At 43.0% G+C, this 14,326-nt stretch overlaps 1 protein-coding gene across 2 annotated transcripts in view; it reads right to left on the reverse strand.

The window, feature by feature from the left end:
- Window positions 1-4,511, reverse strand: part of anxa11a (annexin A11a) — a 56,679-nt gene extending 52,168 nt beyond the window's left edge. Inside the window, exon 1 of one of the 2 annotated variants that reach the window (XM_068020536.1) lies at window positions 4,383-4,511. The gene's annotated coding sequence lies outside the window, so the exon portion shown is untranslated. The remainder of the gene's footprint in view (window positions 1-4,382) is intronic. The other variant, XM_068020537.1, reaches the window with a different exon arrangement.
- Window positions 4,512-14,326: the final 9,815 nt, after the last annotated feature.

A 14,326-nucleotide genomic window follows, 5' to 3' on the forward strand; every position in this document is an offset into this window, starting at 1 on the left:
TTTTGTTAAATGGTTACTCCTACAGACCCAAAACATCTCCATTTTAAGCACAAATCACAATACAATTAAACATGCCATTTAACTTAACTCACTTTTAATGATACTTTAAACACAAACACACAGCACTCCTCATCCTCAGGTAGTTTGCCAACAGGTCCTTCCATCAAACTGGCTTCAGAGACAGATTTCATTTTATTTAAATACAAATCCAAATTATGTAACTTATGAGGCTTATTGTCAAATACTTTGAACACAAACAAGGATCACAGGATTATTCATCTAAAAGAGACCCGTTGCACTAAGGCAATTTTCCATCTAACTGAACGGATTTTCCCCATCTCCACTTTTTGTTATAATAAATAAAGCAAAGTGCTCAAAGAGAATGGAAAAAACAATTCCTTTTCAATGCCCCTATGACGTTTCTCTTCAGTTTCCTACTGTGTACAGGAGATCAATCTTCAATTCCTGGAGACTCCAGGGCTACCCTGGAGGGTTGGCAACCCTTGGGTATCACATTATACTTACACTGGGTGGTGGAGCAGCCTAATTAGGGGCTCAGGGAGTTATTCCAGTTAATAGCCACGCCTTGCACATCAGCAAGTTTCAAGCCTTACATGAATAATTGCCACTTTCTGGAAGGTGTTCAGCACCCATATTTCTGCAAGCAGTAAGCTTCAGGAGAGATGTGAAAAGTGGCAAGAGGGAAAAAGAAAAACAGCTAGCAGCGATCTGAGAGTGCACGTTACAAGGTGCATGATACAGAATGCTTGAGATACAGTTGAAACCCTTTGTGAACAGCTCATTGTCTTATGACACAGACACTATAATCAAGAACTGGAACCAATAGCTTGCATTTAAAATTAATATTTACATCCAATCTTTATTTACTCAAAAATTGCCATAAACAGAATATCACATAAGGAGCAATGATAAAACATACAACTAAACAGTCATGTTGATCATAATTTTGTTATAATTATGAAGGGACGCGAGTTATTAAGTCAGGTTGCTCATGGGATTATATCCCATGCTCATTATATAGCATCGACTTCCTCCCACACACAACAATCTCTAATGGGAATGGCCCCACGTGCACCAGGATTCCTTTGGTACCTTGCACAAGCAGCCGCACCATCTCACCACGAGCGTTGACAGGTGATTCAAGCAATTGGGGGTTCGGTGGGGGGGTGGTGTGGAGGGGGCGGTCACAGCTAAGGCACATCCTGTCCTCATCCCAATATCCATACTTCCCAGCAGGGTAACTGGATAGTGAACAAAAAGCAGGCATCCAGACTGGTTTTTCCCTTCTCAAGGAAGTAGAGGCCAAGCATTAGTAACATCCATGTTGTTACTTTGGCAGAGATCAGGGAATTCCACACAAATTGGGAATTTCACCCAGAATCTGTTTAGCTCAGCTACTCCCTACTTTAGTAATGAAAGATGGGGATTGAGGAGGGAGGGGGCGGGGGGGCGATGGGAAAGGGGGGAAAAGAGAGAGTGGGAGATGGCGCACAGGGGCAGGTAGAAAGTGAACTAGCCAAACCAACAATATGCAATCTATGAGGCCTAGTGTAAAAGAGGCCCTCGTAACTTTATTTGTTTATTTATTTATTGATACAGCAATGAAACAGGCCCTTCGGCCCACCGAGTCTGCGCCGACCAAGAACCACCCATTTATACTAACCCTACAGTAACCCCATATTCCCAACCACCTACCTACACTAGGGGCAATTTACAATGGCCAATTTACCTATCACCTGCAAGTCTTTGGCGGTGGAAGGAAACCGGAGCACCCAGCGGAAACCCTCGCGGTCACAGGGAGAACTTGCAAACTCCGCACAGGCAGTACCCAGAATTGAACCCAGGTCCCTGGAGCTGTGAGGCTGCAGTGCTAACCACTGCACCGCCCCCAACTTAGCAAGAGACACCAGTTTTAACTAGGTGTGATGACTGCGTTTCTTTAGAAAATTCTGAAAACAACTGAACTGTTCCAGTTCATACATTTTTGCCCAACCTATTCAGCAGACAAAAATTGTCTAAAAAGGAAAATTTGATGCCATGCAGCAGAAACACTAACAGTTTCTGCTATAAATCATGAGCCTGTGAAAAGGGAATTACCAATCTTAGCCACATTGTGAGTTTGTGAGCTGCTCACACAGTCCAATATCTATAATTTGTGGCTTATCAAAAAGTAAATCCTAATAAACGGTTCCTCATGAGGTTTGAAGTCGCACATTTGCTGCTCAGAGCTTCACACCAGCATCTACGAAAATAACAGCTTCTACAAAGGAGGACCTTTAATTGCAGAGTTTAAAGTTCAGCTCTGCAATTTAATGAGGCACTAAAAGCTGAGGCCCAACACTGAAACTGGCAGTTGTCAAAACTTATTCTAAAAACATGCTGAATTGACTACCTGGCAATTGGTTCTTAGATCATTAATTTAACAATTGCAGTTTGCCTTTGAACTAGTTCATACCTGTTCAGAGGAGGCTTTACTAGTCCCAAGCAGTCTTTCGAACAGATTGTGTGAAATGAACCTACTTTCTAGGTCAGACCCAAGAGTTATTGAAATCGTATTAAAAAAAATTACAAACCATCCCCTCAAAAAATAGTGATACCCCATGTGAGAGAGAGTTGATCAGAGAATGGTAACAGCACAGGAGGGGGCCATTCGGCTTGGCACTCTCCCACCCTTTCCCTGTAGCCCTGTAAATTCTTCCCCTTCAGATGCTTATCCAATTCCCTTTTGGAAGCCATGATTGACTCCGCCTCCACCACACTCTGAGGCACTGCATTCCTGATCCTAACCACTCACTGCGTAAAAAGAGTTTTTCATGTCGCCTTTGGTTCTTTTGCCATTCACTTTAAAAATCAGGGCTCTCTGATTCTCGCCCCTACTGCCAAAGGCAACAGTTTCTCTCTATCTACCCTGTCCAGACCCCTCACCATTTTGAACACCTCTATCAAATCTCCTCTCGACCTTCTCTGCTCGAAGGAGACCAACACCAGGCTCTCCCATCTATCCACGTAACTGAAGTCCCTTGCCCCTGGGACCATTCTTGGGAATCTTTTCTGCACCCTCTCTAATGCCTTTGCATCCTTCCTAAAGCACGGTGACCAGAATTGGGAATATTCCAGTTGAGGCCGAACCAATGTTTTCTAAAGGTTCATGATGGGCCAAAGGGCCTGTTTCTGTGTTGTATAATCCTCTGACTCTATGATATCCCATATGAGACGGAATTGATAATTCGAGTAAAAGTATAACTGTTTAATTAAATTATGGTGAAAAGGCCAACTGTTCTCAGCCTTAGATCCTGAGGGGTCTTGACAGGGTGGATGTGGAAAGGATGTTTACCCTTGTGGGAGAATCTAGAACTGGTGGTTACTATTTAAAAATGTGAGGTCGCCCATTTAAGACAGAGATGAGGAGAAATGTTTTCTCTCAGAGGGTCGTGAGTCTTTGGAATTCTCTTCCTCAAAAAGCAGTGTCTTTGAATATTTTTAAGACAGAGATAGATAGATTCTTGATAAGGGGGTGGTAGGTTATTGGGGGTAGGTGGAAATGTGGAGTACTCAGTTCAGCCATGAGTAATCAGCTCGAGGGGTCGAATGGCCTACTCCTGCTCCTAATTCGGACGTTCGCAAATAACCTGGAGGTGTTATGTGTGTTGAAACAGGCTGACTGAACTCTCCTGTATTCAGCACACCCCCAATCCGACCTTTACCCTTCTCCCCTAAAAATTTCATGAACTAATGCAATTATCCAAAAAGTGCTGGCCACCTCCCCGCCAAACACTTTTTTTTGCGCCAAAACGCTTGAGAGCAAGCCATATGAAAAGGTGCGCGATTTTTGCCCAGATACACTCTCTTGCAGTGGGACATTTAGGCAGACTGCAGGGATGTTAACTGAACTGGCTCTGTATTCTCGTTTGTGCTGTCACCTGGCTGTCCAGATGCAAACCCAGCATTCAGTGGAAGGCAAACCTCGCCCTTCCCAAACAGACAGAAGTACAAGTAACTCCGGATAGCAAAGAAAAACCTTCATGTAATCAATGACAAAAGCGGCGAGGAGGCTGTATAGATCTGGCAGCTTGCCCATTCTCTCCTCCTTGTGAGTTTCGTGTTGGTTTCAATCCCTGGGATACACTTTAACCAGAGACAAGGCTCTAACTGAGCAGAGAATCCCCCCCCTAATTCCCATCGCAGTGACAATAAAATCTATTTCAGACACTCGGACAAGGAGTTTCACGGTTCCCCTAAAGGTGTCTCATGGCGGAGAAGGGGAACTGAAACTGACCTGAAATCTGCAATTGAATCAAAGACCAAGCGATACACTGTTTCTAGAAAGATCAGACTTTGATCTGAAAAACAGATTCACCTACCTGCAAAAATACTCGACCAAACGTCTCTGTCCTGAAATAATCTCCTTCCTCCTTTTACTTAATCCGCCCTGTTTTTCTCTCCGTGGTAAAAGTAGGCGTGTATCTGTTTAGCTGACCTCTTGCTCAATACAACCCGCCCACTTACAACGTCACACGAAATTAGAAGGTGGAAAACCTTACATGGGATCGTTTGTAGTTGTTCAGATGCAATTTTTTTATATTCGCCACATTGTAAAAATGGCACAAGCAAGTTCAGGGACCTTGTTTTGAAAGTTTATGCGGGTGAGTCATCTCAGATAAATTGTGTAATTATTGGGGAAAATGTTACAAATCCAGTTGCCAGCAATGCTCATTTTGCCTGCAGGGCACTTCCATGCTTTTATTTAAATATAAAAGAATGTGTAAGTAACAAGCATCAATACAAAAGTTGATGCAATATAGATGAGGCACCTGACATCTTGTCCGGCTGCCTAAGGCAAGCCATTCGTTGTATCCATGATAGATGGGAGAAGGAAAGAAAAGACTTGCATTTATTTAGTGCCTTTCATGACCACAGGACGTCCAAAATATTTAACAGCCAATGAATGGTTTTTAAGTGTAGTCACTGTTGTAATATAGAAAACGTGGCACCCAGCATGCGCACAGCAAGATCCCACTAACAGCAATGTGATAATGACCAGTTAAACTGTTTTTGTGATGTTGATTGAGGGATAAATATTGGCCAGGACACTGGAGAAAACTCCCCTGCTCTTCTTCAAAATGGTGCCACGGGATCTTTTATGTCCACCTGACAGATCAAGATAGGGCCTCAGTTTAACGTCTCATCTGAAAGATGCACTACTGACACTGCAGCGCTCCCTCAGTACTGCACAAATTACAAAGGGACATAGACTGAATGAATGGGCAAAACTGTGGCAGATAGAGTTCAAGGTAGGAAACTGAGAGGTCATCCACTTTGGAATATTATCTTAATAGCAAGAGACTAGAATGTATGAAAGGGGCAAATGGATTTTGGTCTCTAGATACACAACTCACTCAAAGCTGGTGCATTGGTTCAAAACCTGATCAAAAAAGAAAGCAGGGACCAAATAATTTCCCTTTCAGTCAAGAGCAGGTGTTCAAATTCAAATTTCGGGAACCCTTATGTGTGAAAACTGATCCCAATAGCAGAAGTGGGCATCCTGGACTTTCAGAGTACAGGGACATGTCAATCTCACGTCATAACTTCAATGATCAAACCAGATGTTATGTCTCAAAGAATGCCAGGGAACTTCCCTCACCAGCAGAGAAAACTGCAAAGTAATCCGTCACTTGTTTAGAGGGATTGTCTCCCTTACCACTGGACTCCATCAGAGACACACTGTGATTGCAGTACGCACCATCTACAGCATGCACTGCAACTCAGCAAGCTTGCTTTGATAATTCCTCCCAGCTGCACAGCCTCTACCAACAAGGACAGTAGCAGCAGCAAGATCATGGGAACATTGTTATCTTCAAGTTTCTCTTCAAATGACACATCATCCTGAAATGAACATATTTCGTCATTACTTCCTTGTCATTGGGTCAAAATCTTGCAATTCCCTATCTAACATCATTGTGCCAGCAACAATATCAGAAGGACTTCAGCCATTCAAAAAGCCCATCATCATCATCTCATGGCAACTAGAGATATAGAATAAACATGGTCTACCAGCTTTTCACTTCAGATATTAATACGTTTTTTAAAAAGGCATTCAGTTGTTACTTCTGATCTACTCTTGGAAATTTATAAGCGCCCAACATTAGTAACTTGTAAATGACCACTGCATATTTAGAAAAATGAGATTTTGTGATTTTGTGTCCTTAAAGGGAAGGCCATGTTAAACGCAGGTCCATCCTTGGCAGCTGAACACAACATTGTGCGTTACATGCTATAATACTCCTGCCATATAATAAGGCCGTGTATCATCTGACTTAGAGTGAGCAATGCTACAGGACAGCCACTAATTTTTATCAAGGAAGGTGAGTGGTCTGGGCAGGAGCAGATTTATGGTATGAAAGTGTTTCCTCTCAGCGCCCAGTCTGTAAGGATTTCTCAGTGAGATTTTTGTAGGCAGTAACCTTATTCCTAATGGGTGTAATGAACAGCATAAAACTGCCAATTGATGCAAAATTGAAAAACATCATCCAAAGAGCTACAACCATGATTCATATGCAAAGTAGAACACACAGTACAAGTTCATAAAACACACAGTATGAATTCACAAAACACAGAGTACAAATTCACTAACGTCATCGTGCTTAGTCTTTATAAAGAAAGCTTTATTCCTGGTCCACTTTTATATCAATTTCAACATCCCTTCCCCTTCCCACAGCACCTTTCCATGAAAGCACAGGAAATGTAACACTGGCTTTTTTACTTCTTCCCTTCCCACTGTCCAGATAAACCAACAATTTACTTGTGCTTTTTCCATGTATTCTATTATATTCACTGTTCACATTGTAATATTCTCTATATTGGGAACTTCAAACAGTGTTTGGGTGATGACTTTGCTCAACACCTCCATTCAGTCTGCAGGCTTGGCCCCGAATTTCTGATCACCTGTCATTTTAATTCTCAGTCCCACTCCCGCTCTGATCTCTCTCTCCTCGGCCTCCTACATTGTTCCAATGAAGTTCAACACAAGCTCGAGGAACAGCATCTCATCTTTTTAGTTATGCCACACTTAGAATATTGCGTGCAATTCTGGTCGCCACACTACCAGAAGGATGTGGAGGCTTTGGAGAGGGTACAGAGGAGGTTTACCAGGATGTTGCCTGGTCTGGAGGGCATTAGCTATGAGGAGAGGTTGGAAAAACTCGGATTGTTTTCACTGGAACGACGAAGGTAGAGGGGCGACATGATAGAGGTTTACAAAGTTATGAGCGGCATGGACAGAGTGGATAGTCAGAAGCTTTTTCCCAGGGTGGAAGAGTCAGTTACGAGGGGACATAGGTTTAAGGTGCGAGGGCAAAGTTTAGAGGGGATGTGCGAGGCAAGTTTTTTACACAGAGGGTGGTGAGTGCCTGGAACATGCTGCTAGGGGAGGTGGTGGAAGCAGATACGATAGCGATGTTCAAGAGACATCTTGACAAATATATGAATAGGAAGGGAATATAGGGATATGGGCCCCGGAAGTGCAGAAGGTGTTAGTTTCGGCAGGCATCAAGATCGGCGCAGGCTTGGAGGGCCGAATGGCCTGTTCCTGTGCTGTACTGTGCTTTGTTCTTTTGACTGGGCACTTTACAGCCTTCTGGACTCAACATTGAGTTCAACAATTTCTGATCATAACCTCTGCTCCCATTTTTTTCAGACAGCTTGTAATAATTCTGCTGTTCATTAAATTATTTCTGTCTTCCACCTTTTCATCAAACTTCCATTTTGTTTTATCCTCCCTCTCCCCTTTCTCTGCTTCTGTACTTGCTTAAAACTTGATGGGGGGAATTTTATGCTCTTCCCCGTGGCGGGTTTGGAGGCAGGAGAGCATAAAATGGTGTGGAATGGTGGCAGGGGGTGGGAGTTGGCCACCACCTTTCCGCCTCCCACCAAAATTTAGTCCAGGACAGGGAGGCTTGTGAATGGCCTTCCCATCCCACCACCAATTGAGCCCCCTAACTGGGCAATTAATCCCAAATTAAGGGCCTTATCCCATCACCGCCACAATTAGCCATGTGGCAGGCGGCCTTGTCGCCTCATTAAATGAGGTGGATCCTCATTAAAAGGCACAGTGACTGAATGAGGGCCTCAGCATTGGAAAAGTTGGGGGGGGGGGGCCCGCTGAGAGCCAATCTCCTGCCCTTGCTACTAACCACCCTCCCTGCCCCCTTTCCATGACCCCCACCCCACAAGACCCCTCCTGCCCTGACCTACCTCTGATTGGCCGGCAGCTCTCCGAAGTTGGGACTTCTAGCAACAGGGTCCTTGATCCTGTGGAAGGCCCGCTGCTGTTCACTTAAGTGCCTGATTGGCACTAGAGTCGATGGGCCTTCCGGAGAAGAGGCGATGTGGGGCTCTTGGCATCGCTTTTTCCAGACACCAAGACCCCTGTTGCCAGCATAAAATCCCGGCCATTATATTTGCAACATTTTGCAGTTCTGGTGAAAGGTCACTGGCCTGAAACGTTAACTCTGTTTCTCTCTCCACATATGCTGCCTGGCCTGCTGAGTAATTGCAGCATTTTACATTATTGTACGGATGGCTGGAATAGAGATCAATTTTGTAACAGATCAAATAACGTAAAAGCAACCTTACTAATGTATCCTCCACTTCCTTCCTGAAGGAGTAGCCTTGTTGTTAGTTAAATAATTAATTGTAGAAATTACCTGCAATGGGTTCTGGTTGCTTACATTAATGTCAAAGAATCTATATGTGTCACATCATGGGATTCAGCTGGATTGAAAGTAATGCTGATTTTTAAAAAAATTCCTTTTCATCCACGAGGAATTGGTCCATCATTCATTTATTTGTTCTGTGGAAGCAACAAACTAATACAATACATGAAGAGCAGAGGTTTACTGCTGCTGTTACCCTATAGTATCCATAGCTATGCAAAAGTGAACATATAACTCAGAGCTGGATCTTGATTTGCGTTCTGAATAGAGCAGTGTGAAACCCACTGAGGAAGAAAGTCGCATCATGTTGTATAACTTCTGGCGTCAAATTATGTTTCAAACATGCTTAATGAGTACCGTGAACCTTCTGGGTGCTTTATAACTTACCCAGTTTTTGTAATATTTTAAAAGAGAGTGGCTCTCCCTCAAACTGTAATGCCTAGCAACAGAGTTCAGTGTATGTTTAAGCGAGATGCTCTCTGCCACAGGTCCAAAAATCCAATTGGGAGCCACGCAGTACAAGTTATTCAGTCTGGTGCCTGAAATATAGACACAACCCATAGAAAATGAGTTCATGGGTCTTGTGAATGGGAAACATTGTAGAGGGCTGACTTCTGGTATCACTGAAAGGCACACAAACTATAACAGTTTCCAATACCCATTCCAAAAACATCTCCTATAAATAACTCCAAGGTTCAACGAAACTGTGCCGTCAGAGTGAGTGGTTAAAAAGAGCTAACTATGTTCAGCAACTACAACTGCAACTAAAAATAGGCCCATATTATGTTAGGGAGGAATCCCTTCTCACTCCCACCCTTACTCCTACCCTACCACTCCTAATACAAAAGAAACTACTACATTGTATTGTTTCTAGGCTGCTTCTCAAATATTAGCTGTCAAGCAATTTGAAAGTAGAGATGAGGCAGTACCAAACGTCAATAAAGAATTACTGCTAGTTTAATCATTTATCTGTGAACATTTTCCATCATTAGTCTCTGTTTGCATTTGTACAACACCCAATGGGTCAGTGTCATTGTCTTTAAAGCCACCTGTTCTATTTAGTTCACACCCATGCAAATTCTGATTTATTACAATAGCACAGTGACAGTGCAATCAAATGTGTGGACTTCCATTTTCCAGGATGTAGTTTGCTTCAACCAGTATTTACCCAAAAGGTTGAGCTCAGATACCCACTTTCCCTTTCACACTCTATTCAACTAACACCAGGATCTGTCCTTGTGTTAACAAGGACAGATCCAACAAAATATGCTTTGTGAATCTCTTGCTAAATTAACTTCCAGTATCGAACAAAGGAATCCATAAGTTGAAGCTATTTGGGGTTGGTCTTCAGATTCGTGTATATACGAACATAAAAACAGAAGGAATAGGAACAGGGGTAGACCATACAGCCCTGTTTCTCCATTCAGTTAGATTATGACTGACCCATATCTCAACTCTATCTACCCGCCTTGGTTGCGTAATAAGCTGATGAGAGGTTTTGTCAGAGAATATGGGGAAAAACAATTCCCTTTAGCGAGTGGGTCAATAACCAGAGGTCATAGACGTAATATCATTTGTAAAAGATAGAGAGGGGAGATGAGGAAGAATTGTTTCACTGAGCTGGCACAGGCTTGATGGGCCAAATGGCCTTTTGTACTATAAGTGTCTATGATTTCTATAACCCTTAATACCCTTGCCTAACAACAATCTGATGTTAAAAAGAGTAGGAGAGAAGGCTGAAGAAACCAGAAAGTTTTTTAAAATTTATTTTATTTAGAGATACAGCACTGAAACAGGCCCTTCGGCCCACCGAGTCTGTGCCTGCCATCAACCACCCATTTATACTAATCCTACATTAATCCCATTACCCTCTCACATCCCTACCTTCCCTCAATTCCTCTACCACCTACCTATACTAGGGCAATTTAAAATGATCAATTTACCTATCAAACTGCAAGTCTTTGGCTGTGGGAGGAAACCGGAGCACCCAACGAAAACCCACACGGTCACAGGGAGAACTTGCAAACTCCACACAGGCAGTACCCAGAATCGAACCCAGGTCGCTGGAGCTGTGAGGCTGCGGTGCTAACCACTGCGCCACTGTGCCACCCTGTTGGGATTATTCAATGCCAGGTTTGGATTTTAAAACCTTATGCATTGTAGGAGGGCAGCAGGATTGAAGGAGACAAAGAGCCTCAGAGTTTTTGACTTCTTAGGAAAGAATGAATCAGAGGGGCAGAGGCGGAGATGAATCTGGATTTAAGCAGAGGCCTATCTTTGTCCTTTTCCATAACTACCTTAAATCTTACAGAGTTATGGTCACTATCCCCGAAATGCTCCCCCACTGACACTTCTACCACTTGTCCAGCTTCATTCCCTAGGATTAGGTCAGTACTGCCCCTTCTTTTGTAGGACTTTCTATGTGCTGGCTCAAAAAGCTCTCCTGTATGCATTTTAAGATTTCTGCCCTCTTTAAGCCTTTTGCACTAAGACTATCCCAATTGATATTGGGGAAGTTGAAATCCCCTACTATTATTACCCTATTAATTTTACACCTCTCTGAGATTTGCCTACATATCTGTTCCTCGATCTCTCTCTGACTGTTTGGAGGCCTGTAGTACACTCCCAGCCAAGTGATTCCCCCTTTTTCGTATTTAAGTTCTACCCATATGGCCTCATTTGAGGAACCTCTAAGATATCATCCCTCCTTATCGCAGTAATTGTCTCCTTGATCAACAGTGCAATGCCACCTCCTCTTTTACCCCCTCCCCTGTCTCGCCTGTAGATTCTATACCCTGGAATATTGAGCTGCCAGTCCTGCCCCTCCCTCAACCATATCTCTGTGATAGCAATAATAAATAATCCCATGTGGTAATCATCGCCCTCAATTCATCTGCCTGACTAGTAAGACTCCTTGCATTAAAATAGATGCAATCCAGCCTTGCATTTTTCTCTTGTGCCTTAATAGGTCTATATTTGCTCTGCCTTCCAGACTGACTCAGTTTCTCTTCTATATTTGACTGTGCATCACCCCCTACTGTACCTCCACTCTGTATCCCATCCCCCTGCCAAATTAGTTTAAAACCCCACCCCCCCCCCACCCGCCCCCCCCAAAACCCCGCCACAACACTAGCATACCTCCCAGCAAGGATGTTGGGCCCGTTTCGGTTCAGGTGCAACCCGTCCAACTTGTACAGGTTCCACCTTTGCCAGAAACAGACCCAGTGATCCAGGAAACTAAAGCCCTCCCTCCTGCACCATCTCCTCAGCCACGCATTCATCCACTCTATCCTCCTATTCCTATACTCACTAGCACGTGGCCTCTGATTAATGTCAAGGTGTGGCTATCAGTAATATCCCGGATTCAAACTCTGGTTCCAGGTGGGTGCATGGTTTTCCAGTGTTGTTGTTAATCGGCCACACATCCTAACACAGCCCAAACCCCACTTTGCCCCATCAAACAGCCACTGTGTTCAAGCCTGGGGAGGAAGAACAGTCAAGGTCATTCCATCACGATGATTCATTTCAATGCGTTTCAGGACTGTATCATATTATTGGGAAATGAAGAACGGTTTGACTGTGTTTATTTTTGGGACATTTCAGTGGTAATTCAATCATGTTGAAATCTTGTTCAGAAATGGTTTGCAAGTTGAGCACTATGAATTAGTGATATAATTATGTATGGTTTGAAGAATACTTCTTAATTACTGACCATCTGACAAGTTGGGGGCCATAGTCCTGGAAGTTCTCACCTGGGGACATAGTTGTTTGGGTCACTCTTTTCCTAGAGTTGAGCTCGTGATAGGTTGAGAAGAGTTAACTTAAAAAATAAATACTATTCCTTTAAATTTATTTTTCAGTAAATTCCTAGACTCCAACACATTATTGATACGTTCATGATATTTCAGTTGATGCAGCATTTTCCAGTATCCCTATCATGGACTGGGATTCTTTGTGCATTGCAGGTGGATGATATGTCAGATGGGAATTTTTTTACCCAGACACCAATGGGCAATTTGTTAGCAATTTGGTTATTCAGCAGGCACTTCACACCATGGTGCTGGTAAACCTATCCGTTCTCTATTGACCTGTCAGAGGTCAGAGAGCTTATAAAAAGGACAACATGGACACCAAAAAGGCAGCGAAGCAACAGTAGGTTAGGCAAAGAGAGTCCCTCTGTCATAAATAAAAACAAGAAATGCTGGAAATACTCAGCAGGTAGCATCTGTGGAGAGAGAAGCAGGGTTAACGTTTCACGTCAGTGACCCTTCATCAGAACTGCAGTCCCTCTGTCGCTTGTCCTGTGCCCTACAGTGACTACAATTTAGAAAGTACTTCATTAGCTGTACAGCACATTGGGACATCCTGAGATTGTGAAAGGCACGATATAAATGCAAGTTCTTCCTTTTGATTTCACCCTCAATTACCATTGACAATCATCTTTCATGTCCTTATGTCTGCGACATTTTGTTGTCCTGATCCATGTCCTGGACAAGAAGTCAGAGTATCTCACATAATTGGAAAATTGGTGCAAGGTTATAACTGTTAGGTGATGGTTTTACGGATTGTATTACTATAATAACCCTGAAATAGCACTAATGATACACACAGCACTCAGAATGATGCACTCCTGGTGCTTATGAATGAAAGATCAGCAGGGAATATGAATGAGGTGGTGTCACTAAATACACATGGAATGGCAGCTTCTAACACTCACTGCAAAATGATTTCCATAAATAACTCTAAGGGTGTGGCAGCTTTGTCATGTAGAAAGAAATCTAAAAAATTCGAAAGGAGCCCTTACCTTTGTGAAAAAAAAGGCTCCATTTTACTTGTTTGGGGATACAAATATCTGTGCGTCATTTTCCTTACAATGACATCCATCACAAGTGATACATTCCACCCTTGTGACGTGTACTGTTGCAGAATCAGTCCAATGACCTCACTCTGCTTAAATAAAAGCAAAATACTGCGGATGCTGGAAATCTGAAACAAAAACAAGAAATGCTGGAATCACTCAGCAGGTCTGGCAGCATCTGTGGAAAGAGAAGCAGAGTTAACGTTTCGGGTCAGTGACCCTTCTTCGGAACTGACAAATATTAGAAAAGTCACAGATTATAAACAAGTGAGGTGGGGGTGGGGCAAGAGATAACAAAGGAGAAGGTGCAGATTGGACCAGGCCACATAGCTGACCAAAAGGTCACGGAGCAAAGGCAAACAATATGTTAATGGTGTGTTGAAAGACAAAGCATTAGTACAGATTAGGTGTGAATACACTGAATATTGAACAGCAGCAAGTGCAAACCTGAAAAAAAACCTGAAAAAAACAGTGGGTAAGCAAACTGAACAAACTAAGATGAAATGAAATAAATGCAAAAAAAGATAGTAAAAAATGTAAAAAAGATTGTAAAAAAAAGGAAGAAAAAATAACTAAAAATGAAAGTAAATGGGGGGCTGTCATGCTCTGAAATTATTGAACTCAATGTTCAGTCCGGCAGGCTGTAGTGTGCCTAATCGGTAGATGAGATGCTGTTCCTTGAGCTTGCGTTGATGTTCACTGGAACATTGCAGCAATCCTAGGACAGAGATGTGAG

This window comes from Heterodontus francisci, chromosome 42 (genome assembly GCF_036365525.1).
Source record: "Heterodontus francisci isolate sHetFra1 chromosome 42, sHetFra1.hap1, whole genome shotgun sequence".
Taxonomy (NCBI): domain Eukaryota; kingdom Metazoa; phylum Chordata; class Chondrichthyes; order Heterodontiformes; family Heterodontidae; genus Heterodontus; species Heterodontus francisci.